This window comes from Malaclemys terrapin, chromosome 4 (assembly GCF_027887155.1).
Source record: "Malaclemys terrapin pileata isolate rMalTer1 chromosome 4, rMalTer1.hap1, whole genome shotgun sequence".
NCBI classification, from domain to species: domain Eukaryota; kingdom Metazoa; phylum Chordata; order Testudines; family Emydidae; genus Malaclemys; species Malaclemys terrapin.
The window spans coordinates 48643959-48663393 of NC_071508.1; positions in this window are offsets into that span (position 1 = coordinate 48643959).

Sequence of the window (19435 nt, forward strand, 5' to 3'; positions counted from 1 at the left end):
TTCATGTCCAAGGTATCTGAGCTTTTGGCTGTTCAGTAGCTGGATCCAAATCCTGCAGCTCAAACTCTCCTTTAGTTTGAAATGTGAAGGGCTTATTGCACCAAGGTCTTGTTTGATGGACCTTTGACAGGGCGCATCACCAGAGCTGAGACTTGGCAGGTGGTTTTGCAGGGGAGGCGCATGCATGCATGTTTTTTGTTTGTTTCTATTTTACCAGAGTTTGCATTTCAGGGCTAAACCCTGACACTCAAAGCCAGACCTTCCAGTCTGTGCCAGGCCACGCTAGTGAGATTCCAGTAGCTTCCACCTGAAACCGCAAATCCTTTCCTTAGCTCAAGATCTTGGCCTAAGCTCCCTCTTATTTTAGCGTGGGCTTGCATGTTGGTTTTGTAAAGAAGCTCCAAACCACAGGTGCGTTGCCTGCTTTTGTGCTGTATCGTGGACGCTTTTCTCTGATCTAGCCAGGCAAGGTTGCAGTGGGGCATGCTACATGTTATTTAGCGACCATTTCCAACGTGCCTGTTTGCTGACAGTGTAGACCAGTGGTCCCCAACGCGGTGCCCGTGGGTGCCATGGTGCCCGCCAGGGCATTTATGTGCGCCCGCCTACTGACAAGGGAGCGCTTCTGCCAGGCAACCCGCCGCCGAGGAGCGCGGTCGTGGGACAACCAGCCACTGAAATGCCGCCAAGAAGCGGCAACGCCAAGAAGCGTTGCCGCCAAAATGCCACTGCTTCTCGGTGGCATTTCGGTGGCGACACTCCTCGATGATGCCGCTTCTCAGTGGCATTTCGGCGGCTGGTTGTCCGGCGCCCGCCACACTCTTCTGGGAACATGAATATGCTATTGCAACAGAAAGGTTGGGGACCACTTGTGTAGACCATGAGCTTTTCTGCAGTCAGGTGAATGTTAAGGAAAAGCAGGAATTATTCTCCTCCAAAGGGAGCATGTGAACATTGGCAGATACAGGCCTGAACTTTAAACAGTGAATAAATACATGCAGGGCCCATGGCATTAAAGCATGTTTACATGTTTGACACTACACAGCAGCACTATTCAGAAGGCCACAAGATCCTCTATTCCCACTAACGCAGAAAGGGTGGAAGTGAACACACATTAGGCAGCCATAGTAAGTTGCTATGTAGGAGGGATCGGCTCCAAATGCAACCCCTAAGGTACTGTGCAATTCTGGTGTTGGGGTGTTGCCAAGCCCTCTCAGAGGTCCAGAGAGGTCCGGGCCACTTCCAGCTTTTGAGGCCCCTAGCCATAATAAAAATAAAACCTGACCCGACACACGAAAACAAAATAAGGCACCAAAAAAAGTGAGACATAATTTGAACATTTTTTATTTAACAAATGCTTTTCTAGCCTTTTTCTGTGCAAATGTACTAGTTATTGAGGAAAAATCCAGCTTTTGTGCAATGTCACAGTTGATATTCAGCATGGCAAGCCCATTCAAACGCTCTTATCCCATAATTGAATGGTGATAGTTCTTTACCTGCTTCAACACGTTGAAGGTGCGTTCACCTGAAACCACTGATGCAGGCAAACTGACAAAAATATGAAATGCAATTGTGATATTAGGAAACACCCCAGCGAGTCCAAGTTGGAGTATTTCTTGAAGCAATTCCTTTGGCTTGCAATCCAATTTAAAGTTTGTGGAAGATGAAGATGAACTCGTCACTGAGATCTTTTGAGAAGAACACCTATGATGATGGCCGAGCTACCAAGCTAGGGCTCGGCCAACCAACCAGTCACCTCTTTTAGCTACCATATGAGGGTAATAATGGGGAATTCTCACACACAAATAATTCCTTAGTCAACTAGACATAAAACTATAAAGACACTAAAATTTAACAATTCTCTACCTTTCAACATGCACTTGATCCAGCACCAGCCATTAGTGGTTTGTTTATATAATCAGCTGATCTGAGAGGACACGTTCATCATGGTCTAATCTTGTGCCATCAGAACCGATATATTTTTATTAATATTTATGAACATTTTAAACTCTTTAATATGACAAAATCTATATCAGTTAACAAAAAAATTATGTCTTTTACCAAATCACATCTCTTATTTGCAGCTCTAAGCTGAGAGCGTGTGTCACATTTTGGTCTGATAGAGATGTGCATAAAAACAAGTTGCGAAACTTATCAAATGCCAAAAAAATTAACATGTGTCTAAATTTTAGGCCCCCTTCAAGCTTGAGGCCCAGGCCAAATGGCGCTCCAGGCCCTCCTCTGATTGGCCCTTGGTGCTGCATTGGTCGAGGTGTACACGACTGCAGATAGTTTTGGGGGCCAGGGCTTACATTCATGCTGGGTCCATTCTCATTTGGAAGCCCTTGAGAAGATCAAGCCCAGACTGAAAAAAGCACTGCCTGCCTGTGAGAAGCCAGGAGAGAGCAGCGTGTGTGCGAACAAGCAGAGAGTGAGAGGAACTCTGGCCAGGGACAGTCTAGGGCCTGGCTTCACTTCTAAAAAACTGTTTTTACCAGGAGTAGCTCGGACACAGTAGTGACCCTGAAGTAAAAGATGCAGCTTTTTTAGCAGTGAAGACAGAGTCCTTAGAGGCTTGTGCTCAACTATACCCAACCCTAGGTAGGTGTGTAAGGGGTACAGGGGAGACAGTTCAAAGATCCTTCCCCTCACAGCTCTGCATGGGAGTCTGAGGGAAGGGGCAGATCCAGGCACCAGCACAGCAAGCGTGTGCCTGGGGCGGCAAGCCGCGGGGGATGCCCTGCCGGTCGCTGTGAGGGCAGCAGTCAGGTGGCCTTCGGCGGCATGCCTGCGGGAGGTCCACTGGTCTCGCGGTTTCAGCGGCAATTCGGCAACGGGTACGCCGAAGCTGCGGGACCGGCAGATCACCCACAGAAATGCCGCCAAATCCACGTGACCGCGGACCACCTGCAGGCATGCCGCGGAAGGCCATCTGACTGCCATGCTTGGGGCGGCAAAAAACATAGAGCCGCCCCTGTCTGAGGGCTTGCATTTTGGGAGCACAAGGGCTCTATGCAGTTAGTACCCACACTGCAATGGCACTCACCTCCCAAAGGGAGCAGGCCAGGCCATCCTCCTGCAGGAGCAAGAGCACCATGCACTTTTGGTGAGTGTGGCACGGCAGCCATATACCCCGAGTCAGGCACGGTATCTCCCAGCATTCCTGCTGGCACTGTGCCTCTACAGCTTTCCCCCACCCCAATGGCTAAAGAGCCACAGCAGAGAGCATTGAGAGAAATTTGGGCCCCGGTACATCATGTTTTCTGGGCCCCACCCCCTCCCATTTCACCCCACTTAAGATGTTTTGGGGGGTTGCCCTGAACTCAGGGCCCCGGTACAGTTGTTCTCTTTTTCCCTCCTTGTCAGGCCTGCAGGTAGCTGTATTTCCCTGTGTGGTTTGTCCAAAGAGCCTAACTGATAACTTGCTCATGGGGAACAGGAGGGTTTTTCTATGCCTGGTCAGTGCAAGGTAAAAGAGCAGCATTGTGTGACATGAGCATTTAAAAATCAGGAGTCCTGCCCAAAAAATCACGAGATTAGCTTCAAAATCATGAGAGATTTTAAAATAAGATCGTTCAGGATCATTTTATTTGCATCTCTGGTTTCTGAACCTGTAGCGAGCACTTAGTTCATATTGTCAAGCTTTTCACCAGCACCAGGAAGGCTAGAAATGTTTCTTCAAATGAAAGCTGAGTTTCTTACATATTCACGTGACTCTAGAAGCTGGAGCTTTAAGACAAAAACAACTCTTGCATGAGATGGTAGCACTGAACCAGTAAAGAAAATGAAGAGGAGAAAACCTGTGTGTTTACTCCAGGAATCAGACTGGGGGATAGGCTTTAACAATGGCACTGTACAGCGTAGGTTTCGGCTACTGCTTGGATGTATGTGGCAAGGTCTGTACTCAGTGGCTGTGACGGGTTGTGTCTTGCAGGCCGATGGCCCAGAACGTCACTGGAATGTTGCATGCTAGTTAAGTGTTGCAGAGCGAGCAGGGGGAGCAGCACGAGAGCACAATATTTAGTTATTAGGTAGGTAAAAAAAAAAAGTCAAATTTAAAAAACCAAAATAGATATGAAAAATCTTGATCTATATTTCTCACCAACTTAAACAGTTTAATGTCTAATTTTGTACCTAAGCTTTTTGACTACACAATTTTAAGTGGAATTTCATGGAAGTTTACAAATAATTCATGTGTCTTATTTTGCAATGGGGCCTTAAGGCCTAACAGATTGGGGCACAGAGGAACGTTGGGGAGGGAAGACGAGATGTATGCAGCAGGGCCTGCGCCAGCCCCGACAGGAGCAAGAAGGGAGCAGTTCCCAGCCCAGCTCCGCTCCCCCAGCTACAGCCTCCGCTTCACCCCCAGCCCCAGATCCGCTCTGCCCCCCAGGCCAGCTCCACTCTAGCCCCAGCTCCTCCCCACATCCCTAGTTCTGCCCCCAGCTCTGCTGTCAGCCCAAGCTCCTCTGCTGAGCCAATTGTGCAGGAATGGAGGGGGGCATGGACAGACTGGAATGGAGGGGGCCATGGTGGGGGGGGGAGGGCATGACTTTTGGGCACCACTGCCTTAAGATCCTTGTAAATTACTATGGATTGCAACTCCATCAATGGCCACTAGAAATGGACTTTCACATTTGTATGGCTTTGCTCCAGCCTGCTTGCAAACAGGCTAATTGTTGCTAATGTACACTTTTGATGGGTTCAGGGACTGTACAAAATACAGTACATGCATCTGTTACATTTCACATCTAGTTCAGTTTAAAAAGAAATAAAATAGAATAGTATTAAAGATCTAATCCTGCAGAATTTACTCATGCAAATTTCTCATTAAGGTCAATGGGGCAAACTAATCCCTGGTCTGACTCCTCAAGTCAATTTGGCATTACACCACGGATGAATCTGGCCCAAGGAGAGTTTTGCATATGACTCAGAACAGCGCCTTATTGTCAGACTTAAAAGAGGAGAATTCAGACCCCAAAGTGATCACACGATCACCCTACCTGCTTCACTATTACAGTTATGCTGCTGATGTCATCATAGTTAAGAAAAAGGGAGAGAGTATTTCCGGCCAAGATTTTCAAAAGTGACTTGGTCTTCACTTTTGGGTGCTCAACTTGAGATACCTTTGTCTGATTCTGAGTGGGCAGATGCTCAGCGCTCTCTGAAAATCAAGTCCCATTAAGATATCGGTTGCCCCATTTTGTAAGGGTGTGTGTTTTAGAATTTGATTGACTTCGTTTTTGGCGAAATGGCTTAAAAATGTTTATTTTACAGAAAACGTAACTGTCCTGCCCAAACTCCCAGGCAATGCCCCTAATCTTTGAAATATTTTAAATTACAGCTTGAGGAGAACGGTCATGAATCAATGATTTGTTACAAAGCCCCATTGGATCAAACCCTAGAGGTTTAATTGGTTTTGAACTTTGCACCAAGGCCATTTCCTGGTTGCGAATAACAAGTTATGATCACAGGTGGATGGAAATATCAGATTAACAAATACTAAGTGAAGTCAAATGATTTGACCACTTTGTGTTTCCTGAAGTGCTTACATGGAAATAGCTAATGCGTTAATAATTAATGGATGCATTGAAACAGGGTAGTTAAGCACCACGCTTCCCAACTGGGTCATGATCTTGCACCCGTTGAAATCAGTGGTAGAACCGAGGCACTTAGTGCAAACGGGTTCCATTCTGTGCCGAGACCACAGAGACACAAATAAGTGTGCAAAGTTATAGGGGTGTGATGCACAGTATGTGCCATGGGACGCTGTTTTTGAAAAGCCGGCCCTTTGAGGCTGTTGTATCATCCCATCCATCTGGGTCTGGTGCAGAGCAAATGCCTTTTGAACAGTGTTTGCTGAAGTGGGCTCTCCACTCGTGTAAAGAGCTGTTGTTACGCTAATGAGCTGGAAAAGCTTCATGTGAAAACAATGCGAAATATTTGTCCAGTCCATTCATCTGAAAGAATTGTTAATTTGTGGCTGCTCAGTGACCACCTGGAGCAGCAAGTCCAAGAAGTAACTTACTGCATTACAGGAACGGAAAGCAGGAATGAGCCAACCAGCAATGTTTGTGGGAGTTTGGATCCAGATTTTTGTGTCTGGACCATCTATAATCAAAATATATTCAGTGCCAATGATTTGTCCACTGTGTCTAGCAATAGTATCTGAGATTTTAGTTATACAGGACTGTGACTGTGCGCAGGGATATTCAGATCTTGGTTAGATACCACAATGATAAGTGCCTTGTGTACCTAATATAGTATCAGACTCTTAGAAACACACTGATGCCTGATGTACAGGTATTTATTACTTCAAACGTGATGAGAAGAGAGAAAATGAGAATAGAACTGAACTGCTTGATGATGAAGCCACAGCACTATCTCTGTAATGTGTGTCTGTCTGTCTGTCTGTCTCTCATGCATGTGCAGCTGATTCGACAGCATGTTTCTTCCCTGCACCAAATGATCACTTTGGGAAGTCTCTTGGGAGGAAGTGAAGTGGTTTGACATGATAGGCGGAGACAGTTTTCTGAGTCAAGTGCTGAGTCAGAGCTGGGAGGGAGATCTCACAGCAGCAGAAGGCAAGAGAATAACCCTTTAATTTTGTGTGTCTGGGGGACAGTGTTTCGACCATTTAGTATCAGACAAGAGTCGATACTAAAGGGTCCAAAGAGTCCATCTGGGATGTAACCAAATCCATGTGATGGATTCTGTGTGTTTCTATTTGCTTTCTGTGGCCTGTACCTGCGCACAAGACTCAAGCACAATGCGCTGCCTGCTTCCGCAGTGCATGAAATGACCCCTAACTTAGCCACGTGAGTAGTGTGACCAATTAGGACATTAGCTGTTGTACACAAGCCTATTGCAATGAGCAGTATCCCCATCAGATATCAATGCTAGTAAGAGATCTCTGCATGAGGAATGCATATCTAAAGCATGCCCAGATTTTGTGCCATTGAGATTGCCATGCCTAGTTGCACATCTGGTGTCTCCCCATGACCTCCAGCAGAATGATGGGGTCAGTCCAGAGGTCCTCCCAGCCTGCTTATATTGACCTGATTCTGAGTTGTCTGTGGGTGGCAAAAGGCTGCTTGGTGCACCCAGACTTCTAAAACCACTGAAAACATGTAACCTCCCTGGAGGCCCTTCGAAGCTGGCTGGCACATGTCCCATTGACATTGCTAATTGCTGCGGTGCATCCCCACGGCTGCTGTTTGAAAAGCTGAAGTAGGAATGTGAAGGGGGGAGGGAGAGGAAGAGGCTGCATCTGTGATGGCCTCTATTCCACGGATTCTGGTACTGTTCCCCAAGGCAGTACATATGTGGAGATGCTGGCAGTGGAACATGTGCAAAGTCAGCATCGCTCAGCTCTTCCTGCTTGCGTGGCTGTCTCTCCAATGAATAAACCATTTCAGAAATACAGGCCAGTGCCTCATAACCATCACCATCCCTGGCTTGGGTATGGAAAACAAGCCCAGCTCCATCGGTGCATAAAGCTGCAATACACAGACGTGCACTGAAAACAGTAGGGTTTCTCTGGATCTGCGCTGGGGAAACTGGGAGCAGTGTCTTGCCCCAGGAGTGTATAAATGGTTATGTAAGTGGACCATACATTATTGAATATTTAAGTTCACAAACACCATGACATGGTAAATGTTTGCATGGAGCTAATCTGTAGCAACACTAGAGATTTTGGATGGTCTCCAAATACAACAGAACAGTTACTGATACAAGTAAGTGACTGATTTAGTTTTCTTGTACATTTTTGGGTGGATCATGTCTCCTAGATCTGCATTCAGCTTTCCTCCCTCCCCCCTTGCACACAGCAGGGAGCCCAGCTCGGCACAGTTCTTCCTCCTAAGACTTTGCCCGAGGAGGGGAGGGGAATCGAGGCTGGGGGGAGCTATGGGGATGACACGTTGTCCCATTCTCCCCTGCCCTGAGCACTACAGGTAATCCCCAGAAAAATTAATGACGATTTAAGCCATGTCTACGCTTACAAATTTACAGCGGCACAGCTGTACTGATAGAGCTGTGCCTCTATAAGGGTATGTCTACACTACGGGATTAATCCGAATTTACAGAATTCGATTTTTGGCAACTGATTGTATAAATTCGAGTGTATGCGGCCACAGTAAGCACATTAATTCGGCAGTGTGCGTCCATGTACCGGGGCTAGCGTCGACTTCCGGAGCGTTGCACTGTGGGTAGTTATCCCATAGCTATCCCATAGTTCCTGGAGTCTCCTCCGCCCATTGGAATTCTGGGTTGAGATCCCAATGTCTGATGGGGCAAAAAACTTTGTCGCGGGTGGTTCTGGGTACATCCTCCCCCTCCCTCTGGAAAGCAACGGCAGACAACCTTTTCGCGCCTCTTTCCTGGGTGAACAGTGCAGACGCCATACTGTGGCAAGCATGGAGCCCGCTCAGCTCAAGACAGCAGTCATGAACATTGTAAACACCTCACGCGTTATCGTGCAGTTTATGCTGAACCAGAACCTGCAAAACCAGGCGACAAGTAGGCTACGGCAGCACGGCGACGAGAGTGATGAGGACATGCACATGGAATTCTATCAAACCGCGGGCCCCGGTGCTTTGGAGATCATGCTGTTAATGGGGCAGGTTATAGCCATGGAACGCCGATTCTGGGCCCAGGAAACAAGCACAGACTGGTGGGACCGCATCGTGTTGCAGGTGTGGAACGATTTCCAGTGGCTGCGAAACTTTCGCATGCGGAAGGGCACTTTCATGGAACTTTGACTTGCTTTCCCCTGCCCTGAAGCACCAGAATACCAAGATGAGAGCTGCCCTCACAATTGAGAAGCGAGTGGCGCTAGCCCTGTGGAAGCTTGCAACGCCAGACAGCTACCGGTCAGTCGGGAATCAATTTCGAGTGGGCAAATCCACTGTGGGGGCTGCTGTGATGCAAGTAGCCAAAGCAATCACTGAGCTGCTGCTACGAAAGGTAGTGACTCTGGGAAATGTGCAGGTCATAGTGGATGGCTTTGCTGCAATGGGATTCCCTAACTGTGGGGTGATAGATGGAACCCATATCCCTATCTTGGCACCAGGGCAGCCAGTACATAAACCACATGGGGTACTTTTCAATGGTGCTGCAAGCACTGGTGGATCACAAGGGATGTTTCACCAACATCAACGTTGGATGGCTGGGAAGGGTTCATGACGCTCGCGTTTTCAGGAACACTACTCTGTTTAAACGGCTGCAGCAAGGGACTTACTTCCTGGACCAGAAAATAACCATTGGGGATGTTGAAATGCCTATAGTTATCTTTGGGGACCCAGCCTACCCCTTAATGCCATGGCTCATGAAGCCGTACACAGGCAGCCTGGACAGGAGTCAGGAGCTGTTCAACTACAGGCTGAGCAAGTGCAGAATGGTGGTGGAATGTGCATTCGGACATTTAAAAGGTCGCTGGTGCACTTTACTGACTCGCTCAGACCTCAGTCAAACCAATATTCCCATTGTTATTGATGCTTGCTGTGTGCTCCACAATCTCTGTGAGAGTAATGGGGACACCTTTATGGTGGGGTGGGAGGCTGAGGCAAATCGCCTGGCCGCTGATTATGCACAGCCAGATGCCAGGGCGATTAGAAGAGCACACCAGGAAGCGCTGTGCATCAGAGAAGCTTTGAAAATCAGTTTAATGACTGTCCAGGCTACAGTGTGAAAGTTCTGTTTGTTGAAAACCCGCCCCCTTGATTGACTCATTCCTTGTAAGCAAACTGCCCTCTCCCCTTTGATCACAGCTTGCTTTCAAAGGAAATAAAGTCACTATCATTTAAAAATCATGTATTCTTTATTAATTGATTATAAACATAGGGAGAGAACGGACAAGGTAGCCCGGGTGGGGTTTGGGAGGAGGATAGGAGGGAAGGAAAAGGCCACTGAAAAAGTTCAACGTAATGCCAGCCTTTTGCTTGGGCTGTCCACTGGGGTGGAGTGGGAGGGTGCACGGAGCCTCCCCCTCCGCGTTCTTACACATCTGGGTGAGGAGGCTATGGAACGTGGTGAGGGGGGGAAGGGAGGTTATACAGTGGCTGCAGCGGCACTCTGTGATCCTGCTGCCGTTCCTGAAGTTCCACCAGACACCGGAGCATGTCCGTTTGATCACGCAGCAGCCCCAGCATTGTAGCCTGCCACCTCTCATCTCGAGCGTCCCTCATGGCCTCACGTTCACTAGCATCTTTCCTGTACTTTGATACCGTGTCCTTCCACTCATTAAGATGAGCTCTTTCATTACAGGTGGATTCCATGATTTCAGAGAACATTTCATCTCGTGTCCTCTTTTTTTGCCGCCTTATCTGAGATAGCCTTTGGGACAGAGGAGGGAGGCTTGAAAAATTTGCAGCTGTGGGAGGGAGGGAGGGAAAGAAGGGAGAGAAGTATTTAAAAAGATACATTTTACAGAACAATGCTTATACTCTTTCACGGTGAACAACACTATTCACATTACATAGCACATATGATTTCGGTACAAGGTCGCATTTTGCATCTTAATATTGAGTGCCTGCGGCTTTGGTGTTAGAGATCAGACGCAGGTCCGGGCAACAGAATTCGGCTTGCATGCGGCCATGGTAAGCCATTGTCTTTCGGCTTCTGCAGTCTTAAAGCAGCACCCTCCTTTCCCACATACCAAGCAAAGCCCGTTGAGTGCTGCAGTTTTCCTGTTAACGTGCAGCAGCAGAAACCAAACTACCCCCCCCCCCATCCAATTCTCTGGGCTGATCGATTTATCCCTCCCCTCCACCGCGTGGCTGGTGTCAGGGAAGATCCCGGCTAGCCAAACGCGAAAAGCTCAGCGCCAATGATTTCCCCCCCCCCATCTTCCCCCCTGCTTGGCTAACTGCAGGGAAGGATTTCTTTTCAGCCACAGGCAAACAGCCCAGTAGGAACGGCCACCTCTGTCCCCTTAATTAAATTCCCGTATTTCAACCAGGTTACCATGAACTATATCACTCTCCTGAGGATAACACAGCGAGATAAAGAACGGATGTTGCTTGAACGCCAGCAAACACCGGGACCATACTCTGCCAGGCTTTGTCATGCAATGATACCAGATTACTTGCTACTAGCATGGCATGGTCAAGTGTCCTACCATGGAGGACAGAATAAGGCTGCAGTTCCCAGAATCCTTGTGGAAAGGCTTTTGGAGTACTTCCCAGGAGAGCTTCATGGAGATGTCCCTGGAGGATTTCCGCTCCATCCCCAGATACATTAACAGACTTTTCCAGTAGCTGTACTGGCCGCGAATGCATCCCAAGTCCTCAGGGCAAATTAATCATTAAAAAACGCTTGCTTTTAAACCATGTTTTATATTTACAAAGGTACACTCACCGGAGGTCCCTTCCATGGCCTCATTGTCTGGGGGTTGGGAGGGTGCTTCAGTCAGGCTGAGAAAAAGATCCTGGCTGTTGGGGAGAATGGAGTGCTGTGTGCTCTCCGCAAGCTCATCGTCATCCTCCTCATCATCATCTTCCCCATCCGCAGAATTCTCAGGGATGGCTGAGATTACCCCCGCCTCGGAATCCATGGTCAGAAGTGGGGTAGTGGTGGCGGCGCCCCCTAGAATTGCATGCAGCTCAGCGTAGAAGTGGCAAGTCTGTGGCTCTGACCTGGAGCGACCGTTTGCCTCCTTTGTTTTTTCATAGGCTTGTCTGAGCTCCTTAACTTTCACACAGCACTGTAGTGAGCCCCTATTGTGGCCTCTCTCCATCATGCCCTTGGAGATTTTTTTTCAAATGTTTTGGCATTTCGTCTTTTGGAACGTAGTTCTGCTAGCACGGAATCCTCTCCCCATATAGCAATCGGATCCAGTACCTCCCGTACTGTCCATGCTGGTGCTCTTTTTCGATTCTCGGACTGCATGGTTACCTGTGCTGATGAGCTCTGTGTGGTCACCTGTGCTCTCCACGCTGGACAAACAGGAAATGAAATTCAACAGTTCGCGGGGCTTTTCCTGTCTACCTGGCCAGTGCATCCGAGTTCAGATTGCTGTCCAGAGCAGTCACAATGGTGCACTGTGGGATAGCTCCCGGAGGCCAATACCGTCAAATTGTGGCCACACTAACCCTAATTCGAAATGGCAATACTGATTTCAGTGCTACTCCCCTCGCCGGGGAGGCGTACAGATATCGATATTAAGAGCCCTTTATATCGAAGTAAAGGGCTTCGTTATGTGGACGGGTGCAGGGTTAATTCAGTTTAACACTGCTAAATTTGAGATAAACTTGTAGTCTAGACCAGGCCAAAGAGCACTTGTGTAGCTGATATACTAAAACCAGCTCAGCAAGTGGCAGTAGCTATGTTGGTGGGAGAAGCTCTCCTGCCAACATAACAATGTCCACATCAGTGCTTAGGTTGGTGTAACTTGTATCACTCGGGGGGTGGCTTATTCACACCCCTAAGTGACGTACGTTACACCGACATTACTGTTAGTGTAGACATACCCTAAGGCTGTGGAGTCTTTCTTTAGGAGAGTTTGCAGAAGAAGCAGTGGTGCCATGCTGCGTGTGCTGGGTGGTGAGTCAGGACAAGAGGTCCCAGAGCGGGTGCAAAAGCACATGGGTGTCATGCGTGTGGAGGTAAACTCCTGCAGCTCCTCCCAAGTTGTCTTCTCTTTCTTCTCTCTTCTTTCCCTTCCCTGTCTTGAAGGAATGGTCAATACCCTGTGCCTGCCCATGAGTTTCCCCTAGCAATCCATCCCCCTCCCATGCTGGAGTATGGGACAGTTCCAAATGCACTCAGCTACTCAACCTACAGCATGAGGGGGATTGAGAGGAGAATCTCCCTATGCAGATGGGGTGGCCGGTGAGCAGTGAGATTGTCAGCAGCCTGCCTAGGAGTCAGCTCCTCTGGCTGGGGGTGTGTGGACAAACATGGAGTCAGTTGTCCCTGTGTAAACCAATCCCATATTTTGATAGCTGCCATTAGTCATTGAGCCTCAGTTTATTTAATGAAGCCTGACCATATGGAACTGGTCTCAGAATTGCACCCATCCTCAGCCAATCGGTCTGCTCCCTAAATCCAGGCCACGTTATGAGCACTAGGGATAAAGTAGCATCTACAAATACGTTCCTGAGATTTCACTCCAGTGTATCGTAGCACTGAGTTTATAGATGGGAATGAACAGGCTTTCTCTCGCTTCCTCTAGTAACTCTTCAGCCATTTGTCTTGGGTCTTTCTTGGTGTTTCACTCTAGTGACTAATCTCTAGTTAGGATGGACTAACAAGTGGCAGCGAGAGATTTTCCTCCTGCTGGGATACTTAACTTTCACAAGAAAGCAGAAAAATCTTGAAGGATTCAATTTCCTGGGCCTATTAAATTTATAGGGCTAACGGCAAGAGTTCTGAGCAAAGCAAGATAATTTGATCAAGTCTCCATTTCTGCTCTTAAGTAATACACCTCTATCAACACAGCACTGCCAGGTGCCTTGTTCACACAGGGACATGCTAGATTTTTAAAATCAGAACACTTTGGGAGCCCTGCTTCCCAGCTGTAGTATCCATTCTCTGCTGTCACCCCATGCAATATTTGTGCCTGGCTGCTGAAAAGTGGTAGGAAAAGAACACTTGTTTTCTAGGATATTTTTTCATTTGACGAGTAGTCCCTAAGAGTGGATCATGTGGGGGCTGCCTGCATAAGCATCCTCTGTACGCCCTGCATGGACCAGGAAGTGTAAAGTCATATCAAGATAAGCAGGATTCAGCATTAGTCAGATAGGAAGTCTGATTTTACAGCCACTAGGCAGGGTTTAGAGCCACACCCATAAGATAAAGGAAAATGTTAGGAGATTTCTAACCAGGAACTGGCTATTTCTGGGCCATGGCATCAGAGCTTTCCATTTGAATCACTAGACGGCTGCATTTTGTACAGCGTTTTTCTATCCCAACCTGCCCCACATAGTCAGGTAAAACTACAAACTGTATGTGGTAGGAAACTAATGCTTTTGTTGTTGATAGTACAGTATAAACTAGACCAGTGGTTCTCAACCAGGGAGCAGTCTCCCAGGGGGTACATCAACCCATCTAGATATTTGCCTAGTTTTACAACAGGCTACATAAAAAGCACTAGCGAAGTCAGTACAAACTAGAATTTCATTCAGCCAGTGACTTGTTCATTCTGCTTTATGTACTATAAACTGATATGTAAGTACAATATTTATATTCCAATTGATTTATAATTATATGGCAGAAATGAGAAAGTCAGCAGTTTTTCAGTACTAGTGTGCTGTGTCACTTCTGTATTTTTACATCTGATTTTGTAAGCAAGTTGTGTTTAAGTGAGGTGAAACTTGAGGGTACGCAAGACAAATCAGACTCCTGCAAGGGGGTACAGTAATCTGGAAAGGTTGAGAGCCACTGAACTAGAGACCCTAATGGAGATCAGGGCCCATTGTGCTAAGTGCTGTACATACGCCTCCAAAGAGAGCGTTCCTGTCCTGAAGAGTTTGATGATCTCTATCCAGTTCCCAGAACAAAATACTGTGTTGAGGCCTGATCTCCTTATTGGGAGTTTGACCTGAGTAAAGAATGAAAGGAAGGGCTCAAAACTGGCTCCTTTGCTGGTAGCTGCGGGAGAGAGGCCAGGGTTTGACTGTAGCATGGAGCCTGAACAATGCTTTTCCCCTAAGGTCCCCCTCTAGATAAAGGTTGGGACGCTGCTGGGACAATATTGGGAACGTGCAGGGCCGGATTTACCTTACACGCCCCTAGGCACAGCATCTTCAGCGCCCCCCTGTCTACAGCTGACCTTTCTGTTGCATCGTTTGAGAGATGTAGAGTGCCCCTAGGACTGTACCTACTGCGCCTAATTAGAAATCTGGCCCTGGGAACATGCTGGAATCTGGACAGCTGATGCTTGGGGAGCCAGAGAGAGAAGGGAGCTGCTGCTAGGGGAGACGCTGGCACAGATGAGGACTTGAGCAGAGGCGGAGTCAAATCGGTGGCTGACATGGGCGGTGTTGAGGAAGCGATGACAGGCAGATCTAGGAGAACTCAGGGTTAAGGATGGTGCTGTGGTTACAGCTCGGGGAGGCCGGTGGCTGGGAGATAGACAACAGAGCAGTACGCATGAGGATACACCGCTTGCTCAAGGGCTTATCATAATGCAGATCGTTCCTAACCTGAGTCCACGGGGAAAGAAATGGGTTATGTGAGCACTGAAATTTTGGAGAGCGAAATGGTGTTTAGGCTCCAATAGCTTTGGGGAAACTGCTCCCTTTGGAGAGCTATAGGTTCTGGTCTTGATAAGCGCATAGAGACATCTTCCTTGTTGCAGATATTGGTGAATGCATTCCTAGAGCGACCTGAGGGACCAACAGCCCCTCTGAAGCAGCAGGGAAAGGCAGTGCCTACCTCGCTGCTGGACAGAACAAGCTTCCATCCTTATGTGGTTAGGCAGTGAGCCAGCCCTGCTGGAAGAGGAGGAGTTTGGCTCAGGTAGGATGCAGCAGCAATAGCCTGCCTGGCCCTCTCTGGTTGGGGAGCAGTAGGGCAGCCTAATGGGGTGTTCTGGAGGGAGCCAGAGAGGAGAAGGAAGCTGGGTTGGACATGAGCCCAATAAAATGTTTCTACTGAAATGGCTAAATAGCACTTACGCAGCAGGGCATGGGCTGACTGAAAGCCCAGCACAGTCACAGGTGGAGGGAGGAGGTAATTCCCATAGTAGGAAATGGTGGAGAAGCTGGTGATGTCTGATCTCTGAAAAATACATCCACGGAGAAGGAAAAGCAGCCTCAGAAGGTTCACGCTGAAATCTCTTGCTACCTTCCAGACAGTGAGGGCTGTACGGCGCTTTACAGAGAACGCGTTAGGTCTGTGCTCACAGCTTAGTGTTTGGGGCTCATTGAGGCATCTTTTGTGTCATTTTCAGAATTGATGTTCATCAACTTTATTATATTGTAGTAACATCCAGTGGCCCGTCAGGATAAGGGCCCATTCTGCTGGGGCCCATACAGACACCACACCTACAACCAAGACCGAATCAGCAAAGGGGTAGTTTAAAAATGAGGAAATTGGGCTGATTTGTTTAAGTTGGATAGAAGGGTGTACGTGAACTTTGGGTGTATAAATTTAGCTCACTTTACTGTGGTCTCTTTTGCAGTTCTCCCTCCCCTTGTTGATTTACTGCTTGCAAGTAGACACCACCGGCTGGTCCTGCTTTTGCAGCCAGGACTTTATTTAAGTGCCCTCTAGTGGACATTTTGTGTGTGTGGTGTGTTGTGTTTTTTTTTTTTTTTTTTAAGACGCTTAACTTGCTAGCATCATAGAAATGGGGACAGCACGCACTGACTTGGTCTCTCTTGTGTCGTGTTATATAAAGAAATGGTGAACAATGGTAAACCAAGTGTAGGCCCTGCACAAGGGGTATTTAGCTTATTACTGGGATTGGGTAGGCAAATCCCCTTCTCCCTTCATATACACATTTTAGGAACAGCTCATAATGGAACAAAGAGTCCTGGGATGACAGAGCTACGCCAGAGATGAACTTATGAAACTTAAGAGCTCAGGCTGTTTAGCTAATCAAAAAGAATATTGAGAGGTGACTTAATTACAGTATAAGTATCTTCATGGGGAGAAAATACCCTGGTGCTAAAGGGCTCTTGATTCTAGCAGAGAAAAGTATAATAAAAACAAGTGGCTGGAAGCTGAAGCCAAATTCGAAATGTATACACAGATTTTTAACAGGGAGGGTGATTAACCATGGGAACTAACTACCAAGGGAAGTGGGGGATTCTCCATCTCTTGATGTCTTCAGATCAAGACTGGACGCGCTTCTGGAAGTTATGCTTTAGTCAAACCAGTTAGTGGTCTCAATATCGAGATAACTGGGAGAATGCAGGCTGTTGACACATTAGAGAATTCTTCTGAAATCAGCAAGATGAAATTCAGTAAAGACAAGTGCAGAATATACTTAAGAAGGAAAAACCAAATGCATAACTACAAAATGGGAAATAACTGGCTAGGTAGTAGTACTGCTAAAAAGGATCTGGGGATGAGAGTTGATCACAGATTGAACACGAGTCAGCAATGTGGTGCAGCTGTGAAAAGGCTGGGGTGTATTAACAGAAGTGTTGTATGTAAGACATGGGATGTAACTGTCTCACGCTATGTGACACTGGTGAGGTCTCAGCTGGAATACGGGGTCCAGTTCTGGGCGCCACACGTTGGGAATGATGTGGAGAAACTGGAAGAGATCAGAGGAGAGCAACAATGTTGATAAAAGCTTTAGAAAAATCTGACCTATGAGGAAAGTATTTTAAACAAGATTAAGGGCTGTTATAAAGAGGATGGTGATCAATTGTTCTCACTGTCCACTGAAGGTAGGACAAGAAGTAATTGGTTTAATCTGTAGCAAGGGAGATAGCTTTTCCCAATATCTAACTAATGATCCAACCAGCAGACCAAATTTGGTGATGAATCCTGGTCAGATGCCACCTGAGGCATGTTGTGCATACACTAAGATGACGATTTCACTATCCGGGTAGTTAAATTCTGGAATAGACTTCCAAGGGAGGTTGTTGAATTTCCATCATCCTGGAGGTTTTCAAGAATACCTGCCAGGGATGGTCTAACAGTAGCGTAGCCAGCTCCTAAGAGGAGGAGGAGCAAACATAAAAAAGGCGCCCCCCTCCTTGGTTCCTCCTCTGGCCACGCCCCCCTTGGCTCCTCCTCCAGCTGCTCTGCGCCTCCCCCCCGGCTGGCTCCTCTGGCCGCACTGCCCCTCCCCCCCCAATGGCTCCTCTGGCCCTGCCGTTCCACCCCTGCGGCCCCGCCTCCTTGCTCCTCTGGCCACGGCTGCCAGCCACCATGCTGCGCCCCCTCCCTTCTTCGGCTGCGCCTGCCATCTCCCCGTGGCTGCTGGCCGCCAGCCCGCCGCACCCCCTCCTCTAGCAGCGTGCCCGCCTGCCAGCCACACTGTGGGCGGCCAGCCTGCGCCCCCCCCCCGCTCCTCCGGTTGTGGCTGCCTGCGGGCCGCATACCGCGCCCCCCCCCCCCGTGCACCTGGCCCGCTGCCCCCCTATGGCTGCCGGCCGCACTGCAGGCGGCCAGCCTGCAGCCCCCCTCGGTCCTCTGGCCGCCTTTGGAAAGGCGCCGCTTTTGGCAAATTTGCTGAGAGGAAGCGGCTGCTTCCCAGGTCTAGATTTACTTGATCCTGCCTCCATGGGGAGGACTTGATGTCTCGAGGTCCCTTCCCACCTTATGTTTCTAGGGTTCTAAATTTAATGGCCTGTGATATACAGGAGGTCAAACAAGATGACCTAATGGTCCCTTCTGGTTTTAAACCTGTCCCTCCCTTTGACTAAAGGAGTATGTTGGCCATTAATTGCTAATGTATGCAACTTAATTTTTAATTGTAATTTTTGGACCCACTCCCAGGTGCTGTTTATTCCATATTAAAGTAGTGACTCATTTGCATCGAGCTCAGATGTTGTCACCTTTCCATCCGTATCCAGGCTTTTTTGTTAAGATTAGATTATTGCAATGCCCTCTACATGAGGGTGTACTAGAACTGGTTGGAAAATTTCTGACTAAACCATTTTATCAGAAAATGCCAATTTGTTGAATCCAAAGTATTTCAGGGAAACATCACAGGGTACAGTGAACTTTTGGCATATCAGTGTCAGGGTTCCAGTAGACACCTGCCAACTTGCTGGGGAACCCAATCTTCCAGGGTCTATGGCTCTGGGAAAGTCCCCCTGTATGAGATTCCAGTTCAGGGAGCCAGCTGGCCCAAGAGTCTGCAAGTCCTGAGATCCCCAGCCCAGGACAGTCTGCATGGCAGGGCTGCCCCTATCCCTGGTAGCTCCAGTAGTTGTTGAGTGAAATTGATGTCAGTTTTACCTCTGCTAATAGCGTTATGAAACTGACAAGAATGTCATTTTCATTCAGCAGCCATCAGGATCTTGGGCAGCAAACTTGGTTTTGTAAGCACAACCTGTCTGTGTTTCCAAAATTACTTTTTTGGGGGGCGGGGATGAGAGATTTCTGGTTCATGTGTAATGTTTGAAAAATTTGGATCTATTCTGATTTGGACCAAATCAGCAACATTATCCATGAACTAGAAATCCCACGTTTTGGCCAGCTCTGTGTTGCACCTTAAAATCAACTGGAGACTGAAGCTGTTGCAGAACACCGTGGCTTACTTACTGAGGGGGCGGGGGGAGAAATAACAGCATTGCCTTAGGATCTGCAGTGGCTGCCTGTTGGTGTCTGGGTGGAATTTTAGGGCTTGGTTATGACCTGCAAAGCCCTGAATGGCCCAGGACAAGCCTACGGGAGGGATCACACATCCCTCTGTGCCATTCTGCCACAGCTGTGCTCAGCAGGGGAACTGAAGCTCACTATGAAAGAGGGCTGGCAAAGCCTCAACCTGTGGCACTCTTCCCCTCATCCAAAATAGCCCAAATTT